This window comes from Oryctolagus cuniculus, chromosome 18 (assembly GCF_051225735.1).
Source record: "Oryctolagus cuniculus isolate XC-2025 breed Fujian yellow rabbit chromosome 18, ASM5122573v1, whole genome shotgun sequence".
Classification (NCBI taxonomy): domain Eukaryota; kingdom Metazoa; phylum Chordata; class Mammalia; order Lagomorpha; family Leporidae; genus Oryctolagus; species Oryctolagus cuniculus.
Genome location: NC_142884.1, coordinates 15,248,712 through 15,263,791, shown reverse-complemented (window position 1 = coordinate 15,263,791; position 15,080 = coordinate 15,248,712). Strand labels below are relative to the sequence as shown.

General features: G+C 61.3%; 1 protein-coding gene across 6 annotated transcripts in view; it reads right to left on the bottom strand.

The window, feature by feature from the left end:
* Window positions 1-6,697, bottom strand: part of AKT2 (AKT serine/threonine kinase 2) — a 36,964-nt gene extending 30,267 nt beyond the window's left edge. Inside the window, exon 1 of one of the 6 annotated variants that reach the window (XM_070062214.2) lies at window positions 6,547-6,697. The gene's annotated coding sequence lies outside the window, so the exon portion shown is untranslated. The other 5 variants (XM_051836390.3, XM_089318749.1, XM_089318746.1 and 2 more) reach the window with 5 other exon arrangements.
* Between the last annotated feature and the right edge of the window lie 8,383 nt (window positions 6,698-15,080).

Below are 15,080 nucleotides of genomic sequence, written 5' to 3'. Positions count from 1 at the left end.
AGCAGCTTCCACGTGGAGGTGCGGTGCTCCCAGGGCCAGGAGTTGAAGGCAGGAGGGGACGGGCTGGGGGTGACCTCTGTGGGCCTGAGAGGGCTTGGGAGAAGCCCCTGCCGTACCCATCTCTCCCAACCCGCGTCAGCTCAAATCCCGACTCCTGTCTTCCAGGCCGCACCGGAGACCTGTGTCGACCTCAGCTGCCTTGCCTGTTCCACACTAACACCGTCCCACTGAGCGTGGCTTGTCATCTCCAAAATAATTCTCTGCACAAGCCAGGGTTGTTGTGGGACCCAGGAAGACGTGCCCCAGGGTGGGGGTGGGAGTGAAGGCAGCGCTTGGGGTGGCAATCGGGCAAAAGTGAACTCCAACACCAAGGCCGCTGTGCGGCTCCGTCAGTGAGGCTGCGGGGCAGCCCAGGTCAACAAGACCCCACCCCGGTCACGGAGGAATCGCCCTGATGGCTGGCGCCCTGCCTCGGTGAACTTTCTGAACACATCAACTGCCAGGCAGTGCAAGGCTTCTGCTCCTGTGTGAGCACAGCAGGCAGGGTCTGCTCCCACCCCACCCCACCCCACCCCCCGGGCCAGTGCTGTCCCACATGGGCCCTCCTAGGGGGACCAAAGCCCCAGCCAGTGGGGGGCTCTGCCACTCTGCTCTGTCCCCGCCCCCCCCCCCCAGCTCCAGCCACAGGGCCCGCTCTGGGTCACAGCGACACCCTGGGCTCTCCCGCCACAGGGCTGTCACCAAGGCCCCCAGGCCAGCTCCATGGCTGCACTGTTCCTCAGCCACAGCCAGCACTCACAGGGCGGCCACCCGGTGCCCAGAACGGCACAGGGCACACGGGCTGTGAGAACTCAGGGCTACTGTCTGGAGCCAGGACAGAACATACGAACAGCCCAAGAGCGCCAAGGCTGGCTCCCGGGGCCCAGAGGCCTTCAGGAATCTGACCCCAAGGCAGGGGAAACTCCCCCTGCTCACTGGAGACAGAAAGGGCCAAGGCCAGGGCTCCAGGAGCACTGGTGGGGGAGGGGCACACAGCCAACCCCACGGAGCCCTTCCTGGGCTGACTGAGGCCGACCCTGTGCCAGCTCTACTTGAGAGAGGAGAGCAATGCCCCAGTCCCAGGGGCTGGGGGCTCAGGCAGAAGGGCCCACCCTGAAAGGCAGACTCCAGCCACACAGAGCGGGGTGTAAGTTTCCCGTCTGTCACTTGGAAACCTCTCAACTCTGGGCAAACCCAATAAGGCCCCTACGCCTCGGTTCTCCCACCTGTAAAATGGGGAGCAGAGAACAGATGCTAAGCTCTGGAGCAGTGCCCGGCACCAGCAACCACTTCGAGGCAGCCTTCTGCGCCTGTCTCGCAGCTGTAAAACGGGGGCGAGACCCCCCACCCCGCAGGCTAACGTGTGGGGCCGGTTCCTCTTCCCCTCTGGAGCCCCTGGGAAGGCCCCTCGGCTGGTCAGCCCCAGCGCCGCACCCCTCGGCCCTCAGGGTCACCTCACCAAGCAACGTCCTTCCCAGGAGGCCATGCTGGCTCCTGCAACCCCTCCAGTCTCAGCTGAGCATGCGCACCCCAGAGCGGTGAAGCAAGGCCCCAGGCAGCAGTGCCAGGGCAGACAGCCCCCTGCCCGGGTCACTGAGCAGTCCAGGCGGGGCGGGAGAGACCAGCAGCCCACCAGACCACGTAGAGCCTGAAACTGGGCGGGGCGGGGAGCGAGGCAGCGCAGCCATGCCAGTGTGCTGGGAGCGGGCCTGTGAGGGGGCAAACGGAGCATAGCCCGGGTTTCTGGCCTCACCCTCAGAAACGTCTGCGGCCGGCCACGCTTCCCGGGCAGGACGGCGGGGCTCCAACAGCTTCCTGCAGCGACTCTCCCGTGTGGGCTCCCCTCGGCCCGCCCGGCGTGCTGGCCCCCGCTCGGCGCGCCCCGGGCACCCCGGCCCTGCCGTGGGTGCCGAGTTGGCAGTGGGTCCTGCCCCAGGGGGCCAGGCCGAGATCCCAGCCCGCGCCCCTCCCACGCCCGCTCCCTCCCTCCTGGTCCCGCTCCCGCCGGCTCCCCCAGCTGGGCCTCTCTGCTTGGCTGCCTGTCCAGAAGAGCCTGCCACGGAACCACCCGCGTCAGCCCAGAGGCCGCCGGTGGAGGGCCTTCCGCCCAGAGTGCTGGGAGGCTGCAGGAGGCCCGGGGAGGGGTGGCCCCGGTGCTCTCGTGGCTGAGCCCGGCTGCAGGACACACGCCCTCCCCTCACCGTCCTGGGGGTTCCTCCGAGGGCACTCTGCTTCCACAAAGACAAACACCAGGCTCCCGCTCACTGCACTAAACCCTCCGGGCGAGTGCGTGCGTGGGACCAGGGTCATCCCCACCTGGGGCTGCCAAGCAGCTCCACGTGCTGGGGAACGCTGCGGCTGACTGCCTGGATGCAGGGCCTGTCCCCCCCGGTCCCAGCTCTCAGGGCTGTCGAGCCGCACTCAGAGCCAGTGCTTCCAGGGTCTGCAGGCTCCTCGCCCAGGTCACCCCACAGCTCCCTCACTGCACTCCAGGCCCTGCCCATGGTCACCACCTCAGGGAGGCCCTCCTTGATTAGCTAGAAGAGAGTAACTGCCCCTCACTTCCTTCCCTGACCCCCGACCCGCCTGTCTTCATTAGAAGGCAAGCCCAGGAGACGGCAACTTGGCAGAAGGCAGGGTCAGCAAGGTCTGTGTTCCCCAGGTGTGACTGCCACCTGACGCCAGCCCAGCAGGCTGGCTTGGGGAAGGAGAACCAGGCAGGAAAGGCAGCCTGGAGAGCCTCGTGCCTGTCTCCCTGGGGGGAGCAGCCACAGGTCCTGGAACAGGCAAAGGGATCACAGAAGAGGCAGGCAGCCACATCCCAGGGCGCGTGGGAGACACGGGCAACTCCCTGCCCGCCCCACCCCCAGAAGCCTGAGACCCTCTCCTGGCACCTCACCCGGCCTGGGGTGACTCAGGCCCTGCCTGCCCCTCTCTCCCACCACACAGCCCAGCCCTCACCAAGCTCCGTCGTCCCTTGGGACCTGGGCACCCTGGGCCCTCTCCCATCCCGAGCGACCACCCTGGTGTGCCCATCTGACGCGTCTGACAAAGTCCCAGGCAATTTCTAGCACCCGATCTGAACTCACGGCCAGCACCTCCCGATAACCTGCTCCCTGCTCGTCAACCTATTACGGATTTGTCCTCCTCAGCTCTAAGGAGATAGGGACTTTGACAAGTGCACACAGCAGGCGCTCAATCAATGCTGGTGGCTGAATGAAACCTCACTTGCCTCAGCTCCACAGTGGCCTCTGGCAAAGCCACACCTCAGCAGCCCACCAGGCCAGCTGGCTCCAGGGAGCACGCTCCCCGCCCCACCCAGGCCCCGTCTGATAGGATCTCTACGTCTGATAGGATCTCTACCCGGCAGAGCGCCCCCACCTGCTGCCGCAGCTGGAAAACGCAGATGCTAATTCAGCCCTGGCCTCCTGGGGCGCTCTCCAACAAGGCAGCCAGAGACTTCGGAGTCCACGTGGAAATAAGAACCCCAACATCCCGGGTAGGCTGGGGTTCGCCGTGTCCACCCATCCACCGCTCTGAACAGGGAGAGGCCACGATCAGGCCGAGGGTCACCGTTAGGCCAGCAGCCACACATGTCCTCCGCAATTGACCCCCATCCCCCACACAGGAGCCCCTCCAGGTGGGAGCTGTAGGGGAACGGATGACGAGATGAGCTCAGAGGGGTGGAGGAGCCTGCTCAGGGCTGGATTTGAACCCTGTGCTCTGAACTGCTTCAGTGCAGATCTTCAGAGACATCAAATTCCTGCGTGCTGGCTGGGCTCAGCGAGGGAGCTGGATCTCGGGACACGGAAGGGTGTGGAGGACGCTGGGTGCCTGGGTCCCACAACAGTGCCAGGCACCTTGCTGGAGCTTCTCGTCCACTGACTCGTCTGACCCTCAGAGCAGCGCGAAGCACCTGCCTCACTGCGCCCACTGCGCGAAGACGATGGCTGGCACAAGGTCGCACGGCAGAGAGACCGCCCGCTCCCCACAGCCGTGTGCAGGAGGGAGCGCTCTGTCAGCCCCAGGATCAGACGCCCAGGACCCGGGTCAGAGGCGGCAGACACCCCTGCCTGGGGTTCTGTGGGCACAGCGCGTGGCACCAGGGGCTCAAACCTCCAACCTGGCCCCCGAGGGTCCCACAGGATCTGAGAAGACAATTCTTCCTCTGAGGCTCCGTTTCTGATTCTGCACCCTGCAAAGCCCTGGGGGGCCCAGGGCTGGGCACACAGCTCAGACAAGCCCCTGCTCCAGGAAGCCGGAGGCCAAGGCGCGCTGAGGGCCTGCATCCCGGCTCCACCGCTTGCAGCTCCGAGACCTCCCGTCAGAGCCTGCCTCGGTCTCTCTCAGGACGGCTAACCACGCGTATTATTTCAAGACGTAAAGAGCTCAGGTGTGCAGAAGGCCCAGCAGGGAGGCCGCTCTGGGAAGGCCCTGCCTGCCTGGGGCCCAGGGAGGCGGGAGATGACACCCACCGTGCGCCCCACGAGACGCCCTCGGCCAGCCACCAGTTCCATGACTGCCTTTGCCGCTGCTGTCAAGCTGGGGGGCGACACCCGAGGAGCAAACCCCCAACTCCGAGAGCGCTCCCCTGTCCTCACAGACTCAGGGACCCGTCTGTCCAGGAGCCATGACCCTCGGACGCCGGGGAGCTCAGCACCCGGCTGCCCCCCAACCGCATCACCAGCCCAGCTCAGGCTGATCAATCAGGAAAAGCAGCCGGTCTCCCAGGTACACCAGACCTGGGGCAAAGGTTACAGGGCAAGCCAAGGTCATAAGCTGGCCCGGGGAACAGGGGCACTGGCCATTGCTTCCAGGGTTGGCTGCTCCAAGCACCTACCCAGCAACCACTACGACAAACTACATGCGTGGGGGGAGCCGGCTGCCCCAAGCCCTTCAGAGCAGACTTCGGCCTTGGGCCGGGCTGGGCCAGGGACACCCCCTTCCAAGTCCCCTTGACCTATGCATAGAAAAACAGCTGAGAAAACAGCTCTCAGCCTCCATATGAGGCCAACTGTTATCGCTCAGCTGGTCAAGAACGCAAACACTGGCTGGCTGGGCTGGTAACCCGGAGCGCACACAGCCCCCCGCTCAGGGGTCCAGAGGACTGGCCCTTCACAGCACTGCCAATCAAAGTCAGGCCGGGAACAAACTCTCGCTGCTTCTCTGGGCAGGGGAGAGTGGCCCAGGCTGGACAGCAGCCTCACGGGAAGTCCTAACTACTCCAGCCCAAGCCTCTTGCTGAGCCCCCAAGAAATGAGAAACAGGGGCCGTGGGAAGGCCAAGGATCACGATGTCCCCAGCCACGGTGCCCCGGGGACACCCCCTCCTCCCAAGTCTTAACGAGCAGGTCGGGGTACAGCTGAGTTCGAGACCCTCTACCTAAGACGGAGCCTAAAGCAGAAAACTTCGGTGACTCCTAGGACTCCCTCCGACCCCCCACCCCCGCCCCCCGCCGCAATCCCTCGTCCAAAGATGCCCCACATTCCTTCGAATCAGGTGATACCACCTTTCTTTAAAAGGGTTCTGGGAGTCGAGAACTGGCGATCCCATTGTTCAAGGCACCCCCGTGATCATCCAGTTCTCCCCAAAACCAATCAAGAGTGGGCTCAGGGTAAAGTCCCACACTTCAAGTCCAGACAGCAGAAGCCCCTCCTCTTCTCCGGGCACCAGGGTCCTCCCAAGTACGCCCCTCGACACCCGCTGGAGCCCGTCCCGCCCCTCGGAGCGTAAACATCACAGCCCGGCTTCCACGGAGGGCTCCCCCCGAGCCTGGATGGTACAACCCAGGGGCCCCAACGCGGCCACACTTGGTACAGCCCCCTCGCCAGAAGCCCCCACGCCTCGGAACACACTAGAGGAACGGCTCCCACGGCCCCCACGCGGCACACTCTGGGTGCGGGGCGCCCCCTTCACGGCTGAGCCATCGCACACCCCGTCTTCCCCGTACTCTTCGGGTTCGGCCTCCCAGCCCGCACACGCGGGGGTCTGGACCCCAAGCCCCTCCGGGGCTCGGGCCTCGCACACTCGGCTTGCTCCCCGCGGCCGCTCCAGTGGTACAGCCCGCCGCCCCCGCCCGGCCCCTCAGGGCCCGTCCATCCCGCCGCCCCCGCGCAGCCGCCCCTCTCAGTTCCGGAAGGGGGGGCTCGCGGACCATGGCCCCCGCCCGGCGGGCACGGGTGGTACGGCCCAGCGCGGCCCCGCGGGGGGCCCGGACGCGACCATCGCATGTGGGGGGCGCTCAGCACTCGCGCTGGCGCACTCACCTGTCACCGGTGGCCGCCCAGCCTCTCCGGCGGGCCGCGGCTCCCACCCATCGCCACGCTGCGCTTGCTCCCGCTACTTCTGTTCCCAAGCGATGGCAAAGGCTGCGGCAGCGACGCCTTCTCTGAGCCAGGCCCAACGGCTCGCGCGGCGCGGCCCCCCCGCCCCCTCCCCCCGGCCCCCGCTCACCGCCCCCTCCCACCCTCCGACCGGAAATGCCGCCACAAACAGGAACTGACGTACGAAGAGCGAGCGACGGGCCCGGAGCGCGCGACAGCGCAAGCGCGGGCCCGGGAAGGAGGCGGGCTCACAGCGGGGCGCCTGCGTACACACTGCGGCTGGGGGCGGTGTGGCTAAGATTTGGGCCCTGGCTCCGGCGCCGGGCGGAAAGGGGAGACCGGAATGCGCAGGCGCGGCAGGGCTCCGCGGCCAGCTTTCCCTCGAGGCCGGCCGCGGCTATTACTTCCCGGCAGCCCCTGCTCCTGATTTACATACGCCTTGATCTTCCGCTCGCCCTGGCTCGCGGCGCCCAGACTCTTAAAGGGCCCGGCCGCGAGAATTTCTGCGTGTGAGTCGCGGTTGTGCTCGGGCTCCGAAGCCTCACGGCCCCAGAGTCGGCGTGGCTGTGGGCAGAGGGCGCGACCGCCTCGTGGGCCTGTGTCCCACCTGCGGAGTGGAGGCAGCCACGGCGTCTTCCCGTGAGAGAGACCCTCGGACGTGGGCGACAGGGGCAGCCGGCGTGACGAGCGTCGCCTCAGCGGCTCCGTGGGCGTGGGCGCCCCGTCCTCCCCGCCTCCCGCTGCTGGGGTGTCGCTGGCCGTGGAACCGAGAAATCCCTCCCGCGACCAGAGGGTCCGCCGGCGCAGGGCCGGGAGGACCGCCCCAAGCTGGCGCCGGGGGAGGGCTGGGGTCCCCGGCGAGGTTCCGGGCCGGGCGCCGTGGCCGGACCTTCCGCGTGTGCGCCCCGGGCCAGTGCTTCCCCTCATCCCGCGCCCCGTCCTCCCTGGTTTTGTCTTCGGCCCCCGTCGCACACGTGGGCTAGCGTCTGCCTTGCTACCTAAGACACAGCAAGCAACGCGGGATACCCGATTTCCAGGGGGCAGCCCGGCCGCACGGCGGCCCCGCACGGCTCTGGCCCATGCATTGGCTAGTGCCGCAGACAGCTGCGGGGCGCCTGGCTCCCAGGCCCTCCTGCCCGAGCCTCGGTCTCCCCGGGCACTGGTGGAGGGCGCACCTGAGTTCTCTCCCTTGCAGCCTGGCAGCCGAAGGCCACGCCTGTCAAACTGCTTAAGCCCCGGTGTGTGCAGATGCAGACTCGTGTATCAGCCCCCGTGGACGAGCAGTGTCAGCCAGTGGTGTTCACCTGTGTGACGCTCTCATAGTTAACGCTCCCCCCCCCCCCGCCCTCAGTGCTGAGACGGCTGAACTGATTTTCTGACCCACCGAGAAGCTATGCCCTGCGATCTGAACAAAAAAAAAACAGGGCTCCAGGGGCCTTGGGAGCCGGGCGGGCCCAAGTTCTAATCACATTTCTTCCGTAAGCTTGGCAGAATAACTTCTCTGGAGCCTGCATTTCTGCATTGCAAAGCAGTGTCAATAGCATTGATGTAGCTAGTGCTACAGGCCCCGGTGCTGTGCACAGTTATTCCGGAGGCCAAGGACAGCAGGACGCTGGGAGGCTTGCCCAGCTCCTAGGGCAGGTTACGGGTAGAAATGGGATGGCGGGCTCTGTGCGGTGCTGTAGCACAGTGGGCGAAGCCGCCACCTGCGACACCAGCATCCCATATAGGCACTGACTGGTTCGAGCCCTGGCTGCTCCACTTCCGATCCAGCTCCTTGCTGACATGCCAGGGAAAGCAGCAGAGGATGGCCCGAGTGCTTGGGTCCCTGCACCCGTGTAGGAGACCCGGAGGAATCTCCTGGCTTCAGCCTGGCCCAGTCCTGGTTGTTGTGGCCATTTGGAGAGTGAAGCAGTAGATGGAAGACCTCTCTGCCTCTCCTCTCTCTCTGTGTAACTCTGCCTTTCAAATAAATAAATAAATCTCCTCCTCCTCCTTTTTTTTTTAAAGATTTATTTATTTATTTGAAAGGCAGAGTTACACAGAGAGAGGAGAGGCAGAGAGAGAGAGAGAGGTCTTCCATCTGATGGTTCACCCCCCAGATGGCTGCAACGGCCAGAGCTGTGCCAATCTGAAGCCAGGAGCCAGGAGCTGCTTCTGGGTCTCCCACGTGGGAGCAGGGGCCCAGGCACTTGGGCCATCTTCTGCTGCTATCCCAGGCCATAGCAGGGAGCTGGATTGGAAGTAGAGCGGCCAGTCTCAAACCGGCGTCCATATAGGATGCCAGCGCTTCAGGCCAGGGCATTAACCCGCTGCGCCACAGCACGGCCCCATAAATAAATCCTAAAAAATGAAAGAAACAGGGTTTGACCCCAGCAGGCAGGCACTGAGGCCTCTGCTGTTAACCCCGTCGCACTGGGGGATGGAGAGTCTGGATCCCACCCCCGTGCCCGGTGTTTGGTTATCTCAAAGTCTCTCAAGTTCAACATCAAGACTGATGGATAAGTCCCTGAAGCCCCAGTCCCACCCTCCCCTCCATTCCCTGAACTCCCACCCATCACTGCATCCCGGGAAAGGGTGCCGGGCACGTCTCATCTGAGGTCTGAAAAGACTTCTCGATGAAGGGCCCTTGGCTAAGGGGCAGGGAGGACCTCTCCCCAAGCCCCCTCTGTGCCCAGGGGCAGGAAACATGGCCCAGAGCCTGGTTCAGCCCTTCTCAGAGGTCAGACGAGCCCCAAAGCCCTCTTAGCAGCCCACTCATGGCTGTGAGGTCTGGGGGTCTGGCCCTGGGGTGGGAGAGGTGGCCATGGGGCGAGGACCCCTCCCTTCCATACAGGCAGGCGCTCATCCCCCACCCCGCCCCCAGCACATGCTTCAGGGGAGAAGAAAGCCCACAGCATTGGTCCCAGAGCTCTAAAACCATTAAAAAACGGATTGGTGGACGTTGGGTGCGATGGTTAGGGCACCTGCAGCCCATACTGCAGTGCCTGTCTTGAGTCCCGGCTCGTCCACCTCTGGTCCAGCTCCCAGCTAAGGCACCAGCGACGGCTCAAGTACGTGCGTCCCTGCCACCCACATGGGACGGCCAGATGAACTCAGTCCCTGGCTTTAGCCTGGCCTACCCTGGACTGTTACGGATATCTGGGGAGTGAACCAAGGAACTGAAGACCCACTCTCTCTCCCGCTCTCTTTCAAATAAAGTGAAACTAAAGAAATAGAATTTTTTTTATTTAAAAGAATTTCCCATGCTCTCGAGAGATGCTGAAATGCTGTCTCTTGGTTCTCTGGGCTCCGCAGCCGCTCCGGGGCTGGGAACATCCTTTGGAGCAGTGTGACGTGTTGGCACAGGCACCGAGCAGGCTGGGGAATCCGTAAATGTTGCTTCTGGTTTCCTCTTTATACAAGCTGTGTCTCACTCGCAAAGGGGAGGCAGCCCCGGCCTGCAGCGGCAAGTCCCGAGGCACGGCAGTGGCTACGGTGCCATGGGCAGACGCCGTGCCGTGCCACTCGCTCTGCTCTCCGGAAGCCATAGACAGCTTCCCGGCGGGTACGCAATGGGAGCCAGCGGCCTTTGCGTGGCCCGCTGGGCCCTGGGTGAGCTGCCTCTGCCTGCCCTGATTTCATCCCCAGCTGCCCCTGTTCCAGACACACTCACCCCTGTCTCTGCAACAAGACCAGTCTGCTGTCACCCCAGGGCCTTTGCACCGTGGCTCCCTCTGCCCAGGCCCCGACTTTCGCCCGAGCAGCCCCTTCTTGTCTGCACAGAGCTCCTCCCCGTAGAGAGCTTCCCCAGCCACCCCAGGCCCTGGGTGCTTCCCTACCTGTGGTTAACTCTAGAAGGTGGAATTAACACCTGGCCGAGCCAGGACCTGGGGGGCAGCCCCCGGCCTGGCAGGTAAGAGCCGCCCCCCACTGCAGCTCCTGATTGCAGCTGCCTGCTGCAGCGCGCACTGGGCGGCAGCAGCGATGGCGCCCGCACTGAACTTCCTGTCACTCGCGCGGGACACCTGGATTGAGTTCCTGGCCCTGGCCCAGTCTCAGCCACTACAGGCATTTAGGGAGTGAACCAGCACAGGGGAGCTCTGTTTGTCTCTCTGCTTCTCAATGGTGTGTGTGTGTCTGTGTGTGTCTCTGTGTGTGTCTGTATGAGTGTGTGTGTGTCTGTCTATGTGTGTGTGAGTGACATCTCTTGCCGGAGCTCTCACAGCCAGAAGTGCGGCTCCGGATCTGTTCCCAAAGCCGGCGCAGGCCATGCTCATCACGCTTTTACCCATGGACTCAGCTGTGGGCCCAGACTGGACATACAGCAGAGTCCTGTTTTATACTAAGTTTGGGAGACTGAACAACTGGAAACAGTCTCTTGTGTTACTAGGAAAAAACGAAATAATACTTAGGCTACACAATGTTCAGTTCAAAAAGAAAATCATGTCACAGCCGACTCTTCCCACAACTGCCACAAGATGGCGCCACGGCCCCGCAGGCACCAGAATTGGTGTTTTCTAGAGCACTTTGGGGCACCTTTGTGCTGTTTCTTAACATTTCCTGTTAAAATTAAAGCGTGACGCCTACACGTGATTAGTGGAAATGACAACCACGCGTGCCAGGTGGTTCTGAATTGGACTGAGTGTGGGGGGAGGTGAACTATGCACTGGATGAGTGTCGTACCCCTGCTACATTCCTCGATTCTCAGAGCTGCACTGTGTTCTCATTGGCATTGCCACGTAGAAGGGCGTGGTGTCCCCCGACCCACTGCCCCTGTCCGCCTCTCAGTGGAGAGACGCCGAGGGGACAGACAGGGCAGCAGAGGGTTAAGCAATGGCCGGGTCCGGGTGAGGCGCACACAGTGTATAAGAATGGGGACACTCTTGCTACTTTGCATCAAGTTTACAACTGTGGTGAAGAGTTACCAGCAGCGCCTCCTACAGCCCTGAGAAAGCTGCTCTCGGGTTCTACAACAGGGATGCTAACGCTGGCGCTGGCAGTCAGGGACTGCAGAGACAAAATTGAAGATTACTTATTTATTTGAAGGGCACAGAGAATCTTCCGTCTACTGGTTCACCCCCCAAAATGGCTGCAACAGCTGGGATGGGGTCAGGAGGAAGCCAGGAGCCAGGACCTCCATCTGGGTCTCCCACATGGGTGGCAGGACACCAAGGACTTGGGGGGCCGTCTTCTGCTGCTTGCCCAGGCGCACGAGCAGGGGGCTGGATCAGAAGTAGAGTGGCTGAGACTCAAACTGGCGCCCGTATGGGATGTCGGCGCACAGGCTTAGCATGCTGTACCATGACGCTGGCCTCTGAGAGATAAAATTAAATAACATGATGTGCCAAGCACACTTTAAAAAAAAAAAAGATTCATTTTATTTATTTGAAAGACAAAGTTACAGGGAGACAGAGAGAGAGAGAGAGAGACACATTCCATCCACTAGTTCACTCCCCAAATGGCCACAACAGCCAGGGCTGGGCCAGGCCAAAGCCAGGAGCCTGCACTTCCATCTGGGTCTCTGATGCAGGTGCAGGGGCCCAAGCACTTGGGCCATCTTCTGCTGCTTTCCCAGGCGTATTAGCTGGGAGCTGGACTAGAAGTGGAGCAGCCGGAACTTGAACCGGTGCCCGTTTGGATGCCGGCACTGCAGGGGGGCAGCTTAACCTGCTGTATCTGAGTGACGGCCCCAAGCAGGGGTTTTAGCCATTCATGGGAATCAACTCATTCAACCTGCAGTCATCCCCATGGGGTGGCTGCTATTATAGTTCCCATGTTAGTGCAGAAGAAACTGAAACAGAGAAGTTGGGTAACTTGTCCACGACCACACAGCTCTAGGGCACAAGTTCTGCATCGTTACACTCCATCAAAGGGCAAAAAGCGGCAGTGTTTGGCCGGGGCGTTAAGATGCCCACGGTTCCGTGTCAGAGCGCCTGGGTTCAAGTCCCAGCTCCCCGCAGGTCCCTGCTTCCTGCTAATGTGCACCGTGGAAGGCAGCAGGTGGCGGCACAAGACCCCGCCTCCCTGCCACCCACACGGGAGACCTGGATTGAGTTCCTGGCCCCTGCTTCTCTCCCAGGACTTGCTATGCTGCAAAGCACGTGCGGGGTGAAGAGGCAGCGTTAGGAGGCCTCCGCTCCAGCCACTGCAGGTTCACAGGCTCCGAGCCCCCGCCTCAGCCCAGCATTCAAATCTGTGCAGCCATGAGTGTCGGTTTATGCCAGCTTCCACCAAACAAAACAGGGAAATGAGGGGGCAGCCGGCGCCAGGTGACTGGACAGCCAGCCACTGTCGCTGGGGGAAAGACCAGAAGCATCCTCAGATAGACCTGCTTGTGGCCAGCATCCACTTCTCACAACACAGACGCTGTGGACTCAACCTTGCAAAACAGAAGCTCTCGTGGGCCCTGTGGCTCTGCTCCCGCTCTCATGGAACGTGGTGTACACACAAGGCGCCGCGGGACGGATACACCAGGGGCAGACCGTGGGTTCTCTCTCTGTAACTCTGCCTTTCAAATAAAGTTTTAAAAATTCTTGAAAGACGGGCTGGCACTGTGGTGCAGTAGGCTAAGCCTCCACCTGCAGTGCTGGCATCCTATATGGACACCAGTTCAAGACCCGGCTGCTCCACTTCTGATCCAGTTCCCTACTATGGCCTGAGAAAACAGTGAAGAATAAATAGCTCAAGTCCTTGGGCTCCTGCACTGATGTGGGAGACCCAGAAGAAGCTCCTGGCTCCTGGCTTCAGATTGGCTCAGCTCCAGCCATTGTAGCCATCTGGGGAGTGAACCAGTGGATGGAAGACCTCTCTCTCTGTCTCTCCCTCTCTCTGTAACTTTGCCTTTCAAATAAATAAGTAAATCATTTTTTTTAAAAAAATTATTAAAAGAAAAAAAAAAGAGCAGCAATGGCAGAACTCACCTGGCGTAGGTGAACCTTCCAAAGTCAGGTAGACAACAATCTTCAAAAAATTCAGGCCGGCGCTGCGGCTCACTAGGCTAATCCTCCGCCTAGCGGCGCCGGCACACCAGGTTCTAGTCCCGGTCGGGGCACCGGATTCTGTCCTGGTTGCCCCTCTTCCAGGCCAGCCCTCTGCTGTGGCCAGGGAGTGCAGTGGAGGATGGCCCAGGTGCTTGGGCCCTGCACCCCATGGGAGACCAGGAAAAGCACCTGGCTCCTGGCTCCTGCCATCGGATCAGCGCGGTGCGCCGGCCGCAGCGCGCCGGCCGCGGCGGCCATTGGAGGGTGAACCAACGGCAAAGGAAGACCTTTCTCTCTGTCTCTCTCTCTCACTGTCCACTCTGCCTGTCAAAAAAAAAAAAAAAAAAAAAAATTTTCAAAAAAGGTGCATATTATGAAAAAAACATAATTTCAAAAATTTTGCACCAAAATAAACTTATCTTCTAGCTCCATTTTCCATGAACTGTTTAAAAAATATATTTTCTTTAAAGGCAGCATTTAAAAAATTTCATTTTCATTTTTATTTGAAAGAGAGTAGGAGACAGACAGAGAAAGATCTTCCATCTGCTGGTTCTCTCTCCAAAAGGCCTGCAACAGCTCAGGCGGAGCCAGCCCAGAGCCAGGGGCCAGGAATTCCATCCATTCTCCCATGAGAGCCGTCCACCTCGCTCTCAGGCCAAGGGGCCCCAGCGCTCGAGCCATCACCTGCTGCCTCCCAGGACGCACATCAGCAGGAAGCCGGATGGGAGGCAGAGCCAGGCCCTGAGCACAGGTGGTCTTACTTGGATGCGAGCGGCCACAGGGGCACCTTGATCACTGCCGCGCCAAACACCCTCCCTCCGTGAACTTTTAAACTGTGTCTGTCTGTGGTGTTTTATGTCACTGTAGCTTCTGTTACACATAAAGAAATTACCGCATGCTCTTAAATTTAGTCACTGGGGCTCTTCCAGTTGATCCAAGCCGCTGTTAAAATTACCATGCCATGGAACCCAAGAAATTAGTAGGGAAACCGTAAGGGCTGACACACTGCAAGGAGCACAGGCATGTGTGAGCGCCCCCTGGTGGCACTGACGGGAAGGCGCAGACTCTGAAATGACAGCCTCAACCGGTCAGTCCCGGGGAAGGTCCAGCCTGGGCCCTCACCGGGAAGGGCGTCTGCACAGCTCTCTGCTCTTGTCCCCATCCTGAAGCCCAGCCCTTCACACCCCATGCACAGCATCTGGACACCTTAAATAAACGGGTGACCGGTTGGGAAGATGAACTTCCTGGAGGTGGACGGACGTGACAAGTGCCCAGAATGGCAGGGAACCATGCCCTCAAAACAGCCGAACCGGAGCGGTTAAGCTGCTGCTGGGGACGCCCTCACCCGAGTCCTGGCCCCTCCGCTCCCCGTCCAGCCTCCTGCTAACGCGCACCCTGTGAGGCACAGGTGATGGCTCCAGTGCTTGGGTTCCAGCCACCCACACGGGAGACCTGGACTGAGTTCCTGGCTCCTGACTTCAGCCCTGGCTGTTGCGGGCATTTGGGGAATGAACTAGCACATGGGAAGGTCTCTGTTTCTCTGCCTTTCAAATAATTCTTCTAAATTTCAATGGTTAAAATGGTCAATTTTATGTTGTGCATATTTGCCCACAATAAAACGTCATCAGTGGGTGAGGTCTGACCTCATTTTCTCCTGACGACCACCTGGCTGCCTCCCTGATCACACCCCCAATGCCCGGTCGGGGCCCCGGTCCCTGTGCTCGGCTCTCCAGGCCTTGGCTTTGACTCCAGCGGC